Raw genomic sequence first — 14,875 nt, forward strand, 5'->3', positions numbered from 1 at the left:
TGATAAGTATTAATGAGGTATTTTCGAAGTAGCTTTATATATTTCATGGAATAAATAGTATGAGAAACAGGATGTTAGTAACAAACACATGTAATGATTTGTGATTCAACTGTAAAAGTTTATTTCATCAACTCTTCTAATATGCCTTAACTTTAGTCATTTTCCATTACTCTGAAATTCGAAAAGGTGAAAATAATGATACCTATTTAATTTGTGTTAAACAAGTTTCCTTTAAAAAACTAAAAATAGAGCTATCATATGACCCAGCAACCCCACTATTGGCCGTATACCTTGAGAAAACCATAATTCAAAAAGACACATGTACCCCAGTGTTCATTGCAGCATTTAAATTTACAATAGCCAGGACATGGAAGCAACCAAAATGTCCAATGATAGATGAATGGCTAAAGAAGATGTGGTACATATATACAATGGTATTACTCAGCCATAAAAAAAATGAAATTGGGTCATTTGTAGTGAGGTGGATGGACCAAGAGTCTGTCATACAGAGTGAAGTAAGTCAGAAAGAGAAAAACAAATATAGTATATTAACGCATATATGTGGAATCTAGAAAAATGGTTCAGATGAACCTATTTGTAGGGCAGGAATAGAGATGCAGATGTAGAGAACAGACATGTGGACACAGGTGGGGAAGGGGAGGGTGGGATGAATTGTGAGATTAGGTTTGGCAGAAATACACTAGATAGCTAGTAAAATAGATAGCCAGTGGGAACCTGCTGTACAGCACAGGGAGCTCAGCTCGGTGCTCTGTGATGACCTAGATGGGTGACGTGAGGGTGGGTCCAAGAGGGAGGGGATATATGTATACATATAGCTGATTCACTTCATTGTACAGCAGAAACTAACACAACATTGTAAAGCAGTTTTACTCCAATTAAAAAAAGGGCATTATATGTATTAATGATAAATGCACACTATTGCTGAAGCCCTACTTCCTCTTGTCTCCTTTAGTGTCTGCTTTTCCAAAGATGCCTCAAATTACTACTCAGACATTCATGGGGCTGTTCTGACAATGCAACAATTAACACCTACCTCGTTGTTCTGTCATTACTATAAAAATGGAAACCAACTCACTTGAGATAGATAAGTATGTGAGCTTTTGGTATCATAGCCAAAAAATGGGATTGTGATTAAGTTTCAGCCACTTAAATCACCATGCTGCATTGATATAGTTTAAAAGCTTCTAATATATTCTTACAAAAATAATATCAGAACTTAACATGGTAATGGATTCAATTGCCTTGAAATTACTATTTAAAAATTCTGCACCTTCTTTACATGTCAATGTTTTGGCTTTTTGATGAATACTACAACTTTTGGTCAGCTAGCTTGTTCATGTTTTCACAGAATTAATTTGTTACTGGTTTATACTTCCCTCAAGCAGGAAATGTACCTGTTGTTACAATATTATCATGAAAATTTGCACCCAGTATCTAATTAACTTGAAGAAAATTTTAGGCAGTAATTTTTTAAGCAATATTTTTCATAGGCAAGGCAGGGCTATTAAACATTTTAATATCTGTTCTCAACCCACTTATAACATGGGCAAAATAATCACCCACATTGATTTGCTTTCAGAACAGGAACTTCACCCAAGACATTGGTTCTCAGATGCATTTCCAATTCTTATTTAGTAGGACGAACTGAAGACCCCATACCTTATCAGCAATAAATTACTCTCCTGTTAAAACTTACTGCTAAACAAGGAGCTGTAGTTCTATTAAAATCCAATTAAACATGCATCACATTTGATAGATATAATTAGAACAACTGTAGAGGGTAAATGGCTCCAAGCACTGTAGCCTGAAGGACTGTAGATCAGTGTTAAAAGGGAAAATAATAGACAATAAGCTGGGGATTTGTTTCTGCAATGATACCTTCTTTAATGTGGCAATTTTATTTATTACCCTTTAGCTAATTTTAATAGTTTCTTATTGGGAAAGGATATTATATCTACTTTCATGGGGTAAATCAGACAATGCAGTAATAAAATTGCAGATTTTGCAAAATACTCTAAAACTTTATAGCATTTAAAATCATTTTTTCAGGATTTAAATGTCTTCATTGCATCATATACAACTTAGGTATGGATCTCTCTAATTGTCTTTATCACAAGGATGGAATCACTAGGGATTGCTAACCTAGATATTGTAACAGTTAGGTAGATGTGCAGTCATTGGTTTCCTTATACACTCTATTCTCCCATAGTAGCTGTTGACAATCTCTTTGCTGAATCCTTCCCAGTGGTTCTTAGCAATAATTTGTATTCCTTGTCTCCTGTATTTGCAAATCAAAATGTAGAAGAATATTTTTAGACTTTGCATACGGCTATAAACAAAAGCTCTTTTTACATTGGGGTTAAAAGGAAATTTTCTAAGCAGAGCTATTACAAGTGCACAATATGTTTTTGTGAAGAATGGCCAGTACTATAAACGTAACCATGTAGAACATCAGTAGAATATTAAGCTATCAGTTTACTTGCACTTACTTGGTAATGTTAAATTTGAATACTCAGATAATAAATATACTGTGAAACATCAGGGACAAATCAAGAAAGATGATACTTGACCATTTTTATGTGTCCCTTCTCATTTGTTAAATATCAGCTTATTTTTACCTTCTGTGCTTTATAATACCAAAATACTCAGTCATTTTCAAACTTCCTTGTAATTGTGGTTCCCACTTCAAGCCTATGAATAGTTAACTCTTGGCATCACTAATAGCTCATATCTTGCATATCTTACTATTGACACATCAGATGTGAAAAAAAAATGGACATGAAGAAGTTGGGAACTTGAGGGTCTGGAATCTAGGACTTGTGTTTCATCATTGTTCCTCTCTTTAAATCTTATTTTTCTGTTTCTCCACAATTGGCCTCTGTTTCTCTTACTAGATAGATTATCATCCAGGCAGCTCTTAGGTCATTCCTGTACAGCTAGCCAAAGGAAAAGAAGTTTTCCTGTAAATTCCTTATAGTAGTAAAGCTCCTGGGAAAGGACTTGATTGGCCCTACTTGGCTCAACTACACATCATTGATGACCATGATTGACTTGAACCTTGTCCCATGCCTCCTCATAATCAAGAAGGAGGATTCCATTACTGGAAGTTGGGTTGTGGACAGGGATATATATGCAAGGCAGACAAGAGCAGTAATTATATCACGTTGATTCCATGAAGTTGTTGCAAGGTACTCTTTGAGACTTTCATGCCTTCAGAGACTCTCTGGGCCTTATCATGGCCACAGACACCTAGCAGGCTTCTTGCAAACCAATGGTTCATAGTTAAACAAAGCTTTCCTGATTCCTCAAGTCAGAGGGGAGATAGAGAGAAGTTAATCTGTTTTTCTGGGATTTCTGTCTTTCTCAATTCTATTTTTCCCTTACTCTCCACAGAGTACTTTCTGCTACACTGTTTTGTCATCTAATTGTCCCTCTATTCTTCAACCTTCCTCTATATTTCTATAATAAAAATCTTTTCACAGTGTTAATAAATGTACAATTATATTTCCTTGCAGTTTCACTTGAAAAATGTTAACCAAAAATGACAGATTTATTTATGTGAAATAGTTAAGGTCAAGATATATTCATATTAGGCTTTCTTTACATTATTTCCTGCCAAAATCACATTTATGTATACAGAATTTCTTGTCTTGGAATTCCATCATATAAGCTGTCAAGATAGGGACATGTCTAAATATTTGTAGCTTTAGAAATGTAAATGTGAAATTTAGAGACTATCAAATTATTTATATTTTATTAAATATTTAATAGAATAATGAGGTAAAGCACATACTTAAAAGTAATATTTCATATTGAGCTAAGTTGCTTTTAATAAATATTTTTTTCAAAATACCTTACAGGCTATGTTGACCCTATAACTGATCCATTGATTATTAATTCTGTCTAGAATGATTTAATTATAAAGACATTTTATGCTATGGTATTTGAGTATTTTATGATGACCTGTGTTTTATGGCATCAGAAATGTGAAAAATGAAATTATCAGAAATAAATCTTGAAAGATTCATACTTCCTTGTTAAGAGCAAAAGTGCATTCATTTATCAAATTATTTTAGAACTACACAGTAACATAATTTGCATGTGCTCATGAATTTTAAATTTTAAAAAATCATGAAATCTATTTATATTTTATTTTGCATTTATATTTGTTATGTACACTTATCAGATATGCCCTTGTTTTAAATTAATATATATTATTTCCAAAGTTGAATGGAAAATTTTAAATACATGACTTTAAAAGGAAAAGAACATTTTATGATTAATCATTAGGGAAGGATAACATTTAAAATGTATTTTGTAAAAATAACTTACATAAAACCTAGGGCTCTAAATTCTAAACTGATAAAGGCATTAATGCATTTCAAGAGATATAAATCAAAATTTTATTTCTATTCTAGTCAAATAATAGAGAGCTTAATTTAAGGAAAAGCAGTTGTGTGAAACCATGTGTAAAATTAGGCATGCTTTAAATCTAAAATTAAAATTAGTGACGTTTACTAAACAAATGCTTCTAAATAATTAAAGCCAAGAAATAAACTCTTCACTTGGTGTTTCTTTTCCTTGTAAGCTGCTGGAACTTTCCTTTCAGAATTAGTGCCACTGGTTTTAAAAATATAATATTTAGCTTCCTTATCCTATAATCTGCTTAACTACTGTCAAACCTGACTTGTAATAGAAGGCAAAAATATGAATTTGCTATTTTGCCCATGCTCTTATTTTCTATTAGTTAATCTCTAGTCCAGGAGGATGCAAAGGAACATAGGAAACAAAGATAGGAATAGCAGTTTGGGAGAAGGTATTGTATCTGAAACATTTGAGCAGTGAAATGAACCTATCTGTGTAGAATTTTTATTTGTTTCCTTAATCTTTTTGTCTGTAAACATTAAGTAAATACTAGGAACAAAGTAGAGGTGGTCAAAGGGTAATATAGCGCTCAATATAATGGGAACTGATATATATGACATATATGACAGATACCTATATAATACATACCAAGTAGATCTATTTCAAATTTTATTTTCTCATATTCTGATAAAATCAATACATTCATTATGGAAAAGATATGATAGAAGACATTTACAAAAAATTAGCATTTGACTGTATTCCTATTGATAGCTAATTGCTATTTTTGATAGTTTTATCATTGCAATCAACGTTTGGGAGAACACCTTAAAAACTGTTTTGCATTTTATCTCGTCTACTATATTGTGACACCATTTAAACTTGAAACAAATTCTAAACATATCACACTAATGTTAAATAGTCAGTGAAAGTGTGGGTATTAATGACTATATAGTAATTCATCCTGTGATCATAACATAACTTGTTTTATTCTGTTACCTGTTTTTTCTTCTTTAGTTTATACTCTTACTACTTTACATAAGTGGGGTTATAATTACTGTTTATTTTTTATGCTTCATTTCTGATTATTTCATTGAGTTATATTGCTAAAAGTTGATTGAAAGAGTAAAAGATTAAAAGCATAGGGAAGAATTTAAGACTTCTATCATATATTTGCAATGTGGTGTTAAGAAAAAATTTAAAGGTTAAATTCTCTCTTTGCTTTTAAGCTGAGAAAAGCCTCTCTGACTGCCATCAGGTATATATTTTTTTTAATTGTATTTTTTTCTATAAATTCTAGTATGGAAAAGAATCACAACCTTTTTGAAGGAAATACATTTTCAGATCAAAGTTTGAATTGTCTTACTAACTCTAATATTAGTATATGTAGAAAATAAGTTTGAAAACTCTCTTGTGCAGGGAGTAGAACATTTTGTTTAGTAATATGAGGGAGTCTTGGATAATGAAAAGAATGCCAGATTAGAAGTATTAGTTTTCAGTCAAATGTCTACCAATTCTTATTAATTCTCAGTCAGCATTTAGAATGATGTATTTATTATTCCCTCTCTCTGTGACAGTTTGATATTCATCTGTTTGTTCATCAGTATGAAACTACCAGGTATTTATAGATGTTGACCATTCTGATTGGTCAGTACACATGCCATTTAGATTTTGGTCTCCTTCTAATCAACCAGAGTGAACTTTTAAAAATATAAACACGAGGGCTCCCCTGGTGGCGCAGTGGTTGAGAGTCCGCCTGCCGATGTAGGGGACGTGGGTTCGTGCCCCGAGCCGGGAGGATCCCACATGCCGCAGAGCAGCTGGGCCCGTGAGCCATGGCCGCTGGGGCTGTGCGTCCCGGGCCTGTGCCCCGCGGCGGGAGGGGCCGTGGCAGTGAGAGGCCCACGTGCCGCAAAAAATAAATAAATAAATATATATATATATATATATATATATATATATATAAAATATAAACATGATAAACATTTCACTGCTAAAATTTCTCTAATGGCTTCTCATGTCTCTCAGAATAAAATCTAGACACATTCCCATATAAGCATATAAGACCTTCATGATTCACCTATGACAAGCTAAACATGCTCCAAATTCAAGACCTTTTGCTCTAATTTTTTTCTTTTGCCGGATTACTCTTCTCTAATATGTTCACATAGCTTATTGCATTACTTAATACATGCCTTTGCTCAATGCCACTTTCCCAAGAGGCTTTTTGTAACCATCCTATCTAAAATAATACTGTCCCTCATATCATACTCTGTTCTTCTCAGATTCTTTTTCCTTCACCTTCTTTACCAATACTTAATGCAACCTGTTTATTTATGCATTTGGTTTCTGTTTGTCTTTCCTTTTAAAATGCAAACTCCATTAGGACACAGACTTTTTGTTTATGTCTATACCCTTAGTGCTCAGAGCAGGCCCAGCATATGATGGTTTTCCAATAAAGATCTGTTGCAAGAATGAATATGTAAATCCATATGTTCAAAAAGATACTTAAGCCTTCTAAGGCTCGATTTTCTCATTTGCAAAATTAATATAATGATGGCAATATCTACTCTACTGAAATTTAGTAAAGATCAAATAATATAATGAATCAAATGAATATAATGAACTTTCAAAATTGCAAAGGTCAGTTGTATTTCTCTGAGAAAATATAAGTCCTTTAGAGGCAAATCTTTACTAAATTCATTTAGTTTCCTACTTTCTCTTATTTTTTATATTCTGAGAAGTTTCTTTTCTCTCAATATCAGAATGATATGAGTTAATTAATCATAGATCATAAAATAAGTACAGTACTTGTAATTCATATATATTCTCATCGAAACGACATCATTTGTCACAGAAAGGAAAATTAATAGAGTGATCTTAGACACCTTTATAAGGCCTTAAATTACCATAAATAGAATAAAGTTAGAAACTTTGCAACTGGTTTATTAGAACAAGCAAGAGAAACTTTAATAGTAAGAAAGGATTTTTTCATCAATATTTTAAATAGTGCCATTATGTAACCATATTTCTAAGCATTGTGGTAACTATGGTTCTCTATAAATAAAACGTTTATGCTAAAAGAATAAAAATAAAAAATAAAAAGTAAGTCTGAATCTGTAACTACTAAATTTCATCATCTTTATACATTCAGACCTCATAAAATTATTCACTGTATGAAGCAATTCTTCTGATTAACAATAGACTACCAATTAATAAAACATATAATAGCTATCTGGCATAGAAACTTTGAAGTTGTTTCTCAAAATGTTTTAAATACCATATCTCAGGGAATGAATAAAAAAAAATTATAGAAATCTAACTCCCATGGGGACAAAAGCTCCACTTACCTCTTATGTGAGGTTTAAGCTGGTTAGCTGGCTTAAATGACTTAAACCCAATGTAATTTTTTAGCAGAGGACAAATTTTCTAAATTAATATGTCTTCTTTATTATCTGATACTTAAATTCACATTTGTATCCAAAAAACGTATCTGTTAAAATAACTCATATATTCATAGTTCTCTTTCAAATGTATGAATGAAGATATTTTTTTCAAAGTTATAAAGAAATATATCCAGAAACTCATTTACATTGTTTACTTTCAAGTGAAATTAACTTTTATTGGAAATGCTTAGATATAACTCTACATAATAAGTGGTGCCTGCTATAAAATACATTATATTTTTCCCTGGAAAAATAAAATTTTCTTATTTTAAATTTAAGTACATTAACTGTTGTAATTATAATAAAAAATGGACTACAATTTTGTTTCATGTATTACAGTTATTTACAATGGCAATTAACATAATGACACTATAAAATATCCCTTATCCAATTTAAAGCCCACAGATATAGTAATCACTATGACTTCAAAATATGTTTATATATTGAATTTATTTTCAATTAATTGATATACACCCTCAGCTATGATTTCCCCCTAAGTATTATGAAGAATGTCGACCCTTCAACAAAGAGAAAACTAAAATATATCTGTATAATTCCAAAGGAAAATTATCAAATTAGTGTTTATTCCCTTTTTCAGTAGTATTCCAATGACACAATGAAAGGAAAAAAAATCTAGTTGAAGCCCTACTAGAAGTCCTTTCAGCAGTCATGTTCAAGTGTTTCACATTAGATCTTAGATTAAATTTATAATTGCTATAATGACATAAAGTAATATTGCAATTTAGTATAATTATATCTGTAAGAAAAAATTGCTAATAAATATAGATGCTTAAATTTAATATGCTTACAATTAAGCACAGTGATTCAAGATCGGGAAAAAAAAGCTGGCTATTGAAAGGGTTATTGCACTTACTGGAGAACCTATAATAGTAGCTATTGTTTCTATATTTGCCCTTTTTATACTCAGTGAAACCATTTATATGCATTCTTGTCTCTCTTACTAGACTAAAATCATCCTGTGGACAAGCAATATATCTTTTTGTTACTTTATTCCTAGCAAAATCCTTTCCAGGAATATCTCAGGCAATCAGTAAGTACGCGATGCCTTAATTATTCATAATGTTGATGATTTAAAACCAAGCACAAATCCGTCCACTCTTTTAAGTATATATGGTATAGTTACTGAAATTTTTCAACAAATGTGCATCAACTTTACCAGGAAACTTTATTTCTACTACACATTCTGATATCTATTTCTTTGCTGTAAAATACGTAAAACAGCATTGATTGTAGTAATTTCTTTGTGGTATAAACAATCGTTAGGAAAATAAAAAGGTGGGTCTATTATTTTAGGTAGCAGTGGACCACCAACTGAAAAGCCAGATGGTCCTGATATTCTCTAAAGTCCTGTAAGTCAAATTCAAATTAACAGGTTAAACATTAAAATTTGCATTGTAAACTACATTACTAGGCCTATTGGTTTTATAAATGAGAAGTTTAAATATGCAGTTTATAAATTTTGCCTACATAGTAGTATCTTTGACACAATGTTACTTAAACCCAGTTTCTAATGAGTAATTTAGACTATGGTTTAAATAAAATTGTTTTAAAAATTGGCTTTCTAAGAGCCACCCTCCCCCCATTTTTAATTCATGTGGTAAATTACCTAAACATTTTAAAGTAATACTTGTTAAAATGGCTCAAAAAGAGTAGAAGAAATTTAAATAATTATTTAAATTTCATACATGTTTATTGAATCCCCTAGCCATGCCATAGACTATGAAGTAGATTCAGTCTTGGCCCTGAAGGAACTCACAAGCACATACAGTTGAATACAACTTGAGAGGTAGATCAATAGAGCTGTGCATTAAGTGCTCTAGTATCTGAAAGCAGAAGCTGAGAAAATGAATTCTGCCATTTGAAAGGAAGAGCCAAGAAAACCATGATAATGGGTTTATGTTCGAAATTAATCTTGAAAGATAAATAGAGGTTTGAGAACAAGAACATTTTGGAAAAGAGGGAGTACATACAACGTTTAAGAATATGAAAAAGGATGATTTTCTTGGGGAGAATAACAAATAGTGCATTATGTCAGGACCATAAAAAAGTGTCAGAGAAGAGAGGTGTGAGATGATGACAGAAATGTAGAACAGGATCTGACAATGAAGCACCCTGTATTCCAAGCTAGGAAGCTTAAACTAAAGCTAAATTGAATTGAATCCATAATATTGAAGAATTTTAAGAAAAGATAGATAAAATTAAATCCACCTTTCAGTACATCCTCTAGTTACAGTATGAGGAATGGATTAGGGCATGGGGAATTTGTAGTCAGAGAGTAATAAAGCTGATGCAATAGTCTAGCAGAAAGATGATCAGATCTGAGTAGCAATAAGGTAGTAGTTGGGTTGGAGAAAAGGAAACAGATATGAGAAGATATTTAGTGACTGGAATTAATAAGATCTGGTAATAGTTAGGATGTGGACAATAGTTGCTAGTGAAGAAGTGCAAAGATTAGCTAGTTTGTAGCTTAGTGAGGAGGGTAGATATAATCATCTTTAGTGCTTTTGTATCACAATATTTATGGCTTTCTCCAAGAACATGGCAACTGCCATTTGTAGGAGAGTGTGGCCATGTGACTTACCTTATCTAATGAAATTCAGGAAGTGACATGTCTACTTCTAAGAGGAAGCTTTAGAAACACGAGTGTGATTTCCCATGCTCTCTCTTTCCCTTTGCTGGTAATGTAACAGTGTCTGCTCCAAGAGCCTGGGTCCTTGAGTTAAAACTATGCAAAGCAAAATCCCTATCCAGGCCACACAGATTTGTGAGATTATGAAACAAAGTTTTGTATTTTTTAAAGGCACTGAGATTTTTCTGCTTATCATGGCCTCGATAATACTAAAGTGATGGTGGAATATGTTAAATTAGGAAAAGCAGGGTTTACAAGTAAGATCATTAGGTTAATTATAGACATGGGAGATTAAATGTTAGGTGATTGTATTGCCAGTTGTCAGATTTGTAGAGTTTGGTTCTCAAAATTGAAGTGTCGATAGGAGATATGGATTGGGTGTTAACCAAATCATAGAAACAGATGTAACTATGCAGGAAAAATACACAAAGATTAGCTGACAAAACTGCAGAGGACAGAACCCTTAGATGCACCTACACTTATTGTTGTGAATTTGGACTTTATCTTGAAGGAAATGGTTTGTCATCAGAGGGTTTAAATAGAGAAATGACATGGTAAGAGCTGTGTTTTTGAAAAGACACTCCGTAGTTGGGGTAACTGATTATGAATGAGGATAAGCTGGTTATTAATAAATTCTTCATTCTTTGATTTACTTAGTAAATTTCCAGAAATTACATCTTGAAAACACATGTTACTCTGAGAATTGTCCTCCTTTGGCTGCTCTAAAATTATGTTGTAGGCAAGGTCAGGGTTTAGGATTATACTTCATACCGTATATCCTGAAGTCATTTAAACTTCATAGCTTCATGGATCCTGAGCAGATCCAGAGGAAATATACTTTATTGGAGAGAAAAAGCTGCATGTCCTTGAGATGTGGAATATGTGTTATGCAGCATACCTCAGGATATACCATCTTGCCAATCAATTTATATATTCTCAGCAATTACATAGTGCTATTCACTGTAAAGGACATAAAGGACTATAAGCTATATTGCTGACCTCAAAATATGTACAATCAAGGGAGAGGTTGAGAGAAAATTTCTGGGGTGATCTCTCCTTACAAAACAAATACCTTACACAGTGCTAGTAAATAAGACCTAATGGCCACATGGTGTTACCTATTGAGTATTATTTGTGGAATGTGTTTTTCTTTAATGAAATTTCAATTTTTATATTTTATGTGTCATATGTGGAGTACTTTACTCTTTACAAAATTTTAATTTTCTTCACCTTTCCCCTCATCCACAGATCAATTTATTGTCTAGTTCTTACTTTCATTAAACAACTTCAAGATGCTGAATTCTAATAGGAAATTCTTGTTTTCTCCAATATTTCATTACCCAACAGTCAAATACTAGCAATAACAAAATATCATATTATATTTTACCCCACAAAATACAGTAAATTCTTTGAACCTAGGTCAGGAAATACTTTTCATAGTTGAATCATCCTGTTAATAATGAAAAGGTTACACATATATTTTGAAAGTCAAAAATAAAACTATATCTATTGACTAATCACCGCCTGCTGACTCGTGGAAGAGTTGGAAGAAATAAACCATCTGTTATTTGGATGCATCACAGCAACAGACAGGAAGAAGAAAGACAAGAAAATATCTCACAAATGGCATGGGGGTATTTTAACACTACAGAAGGTTGGTTCTTTGAAATAAATGGGTGGCTGCAGAACACTCCAGATAGACTGTTGACCTTGCCTGAGTAAATACAGAAGAATAAAAGAAGGAAAAGAAGAAACACAAAGTATATAAAATGACCTCAAGTTAAATAAAACAGGAAATCCTCTTATCTGAAATTGCCCTATAGCCCCTATTTCAGTGCAGCAACACAAATATTTCTATTTCATACTTTATTTTTCCTTTCCAATTTATAACAATCTAATTCTATTTTAAATTAATGCATCTGCAGTAATATTTTTCCTTTTATACCCCAGTCAGTTGCATGGCTGCCTGTTCTATACTGTGAACAGGTTATAAGTCTCTAATATGAAATGTCATTTTTACTCTAGTTCCTTCTCCTACAAAATATAGTTTTTAGAATAGCCTGCGAACACTAGTGGCTTTCCCTTAATTAAGACTCTATGATTATCATTAATTTCAACCTAATTTGATGCTGGCGTTTGCCCCACATGTGGATTAGAATCAAAATGTAAAGCAGAGAAATTGTGAAAAACAGAAAGGAACAAATTGAAAATCTTTCAAATACAGTGAGTGAATATATATCAATGCAATATGTTATGTATAACAACTATTGTTTTCAGTTAAATCCTAAAAGATCTTTTTAAGGCATATTTTAAGACTATTTTTTGCAGGTAGTCTGGTTAATTTTTTTTTTTGTAAACTACATTCTTTGATAAGTATACCAATAGCAAAACAGAATATATGTAAATATTTCACTATCATCAGGCATCACATTTGAATTGCCACCCAAGAGGTACACTGTCTTGAACTAAATGCTAAGAGGCAGATATTTTGATCTAAGTTACTGTCATATCCTCAGATATGTTTAATTTTTTACTGTACCACCTGAAAATCCTTAAATGCTGATTACGTCTATAACATAGTAGATGCACAAGTAAAATAAGTTGCAATGATAACTCCATATAGAGACTACCAGTTGTGGAACTGACTACTAAATTTGAGATTTTATTATTTTGTGAATTGCATTGTCAGAGCTTAGTATCATTACATTAAGTCACTAATGTAAACAACAATAATATAAAACAAATTATATTTAGTTGTCCAGATATGTCTTTTTTTGCCAAATGACTGATATTCTTGTCTTTTACAGTAACATACCCAAGGAGGGCTGAGAAATATAGTGCAAAGGGAAGAATGAACCTCCTTAGACCTTACATTCTCTGTCCCCTGTTAAGTTTATTTCATTAGTGTTTGGATTCTCAGCAGCTTATTTCTTTGGAAGTCTTGGTTGTAGTAATTAGCTGTTATTTATGCTTACTTAGTTGTTCTTTGAGAGGTTTAGACTACACAATATGAGAACAAGAAATATTCTGCATTAATTTTTAAATCTTTAACTGTATAATCTATTTTCAAGTCTGGAAATCAAGAAATAAATGAGTGTAAATGTAGTTTGTAAATAGGTTATGAAATGCTCATTTCGCAGGTCCTTTTATTTTTTTAACATCTTTATTGGAGTATAATTGCTTTACAATGGTGTGTTACTTTCTGCTGTATAAAAAGTGAATCAGCTATACATATACATATATCCCCATATCTCCTCCCTCTTGTGTCTCCCTCCCACCCTCCCTATTCCACCTCTCTCGGTGGACACAAAGCACCGAGCTGATCTCCCTGTGCCATGCAGCTGCTTCCCACTAGCTATCTATTTTACATTTGGTAGTGTATATATGTCCATTTCACTCTCTCACTTCGTCCCAGCTTACCCTTCCCCATCCCCGTGTCCTCAAGTCCATTCTCTACATCTGCGTCTATATTCCTGTCCTGCCACTGGTTCTTCAGAATCTTTTTTTTTTTTTTTTAGATTCCATTATATGTGTTTGCATATGGTATCACTTAGGTGAACCCTAAGTCAAACCCTAGTCATTTTCACAGTGTTGATTCTTCCAATCCAAGAACATGGTATATCTCTCCATCTGTTTGTATCATCTTTAACTTCTTTCATCAGAGTCTTATAGTTTTCTGCATACAGGTCTTTTGTCTCCTTAGGTAGGTTTATTCCTAGGTATTTTATTCTTTTTGTTGCAGTGGTAAATGGGAGTGTTTTGTTAATTTCTCTTTCAGATTTTTCATCATTAGTGTATAGGAATGCAAGAGATTTCTGTGCATTAATTTTGTATCCTGCTATTTAACCAAATTCATTGATTAGCTCTAGTAGTTTTCTGGTAACATTTTTAGGATTCTCTATGTATAGTATCATGTCATCTGCAAACAGTGACAGTTTTACTTCTTCTTTTATGATTTGTATTCCTTTTATTTCTTTTTCTTCTCTGATTGCTGTGGCTAAAACTTCCAAAACTATGTTGAATAATAGTGGTGAAAGTGGGAAACCTTGTCTTGTTCCTGATCTGAGGAAATGGTTTCAGTTTTTCACCACTGAAAACAATGCTGGCTGTGGGTTGTCATATATGGCCTTTATTATGTTGAGGTAAGTTCCCTCTATGACTACTTTGTGGAGACTTTTTATCATAAATGGGTGTTGAATTTTATCGAAAGCTTTTTCTGCATCTATTGAGATGATCATATGGTTTTTCTCCTTCAGTTTGTTAATATGGTATATCACATTTGATTGATTTGCATATTTTGAAGAATCCTTGCATTCCTGAGATAAACCCCAGTTGATCATGGTGTATGAAATATTTAATGTGCTGTTGGATTCTGTTTACTAGAATTTCGTTGAGG

This window comes from Hyperoodon ampullatus, assembly GCF_949752795.1.
Source record: "Hyperoodon ampullatus genome assembly, chromosome: 6".
In the NCBI taxonomy this organism is placed as follows: Eukaryota; Metazoa; Chordata; class Mammalia; order Artiodactyla; family Ziphiidae; genus Hyperoodon; species Hyperoodon ampullatus.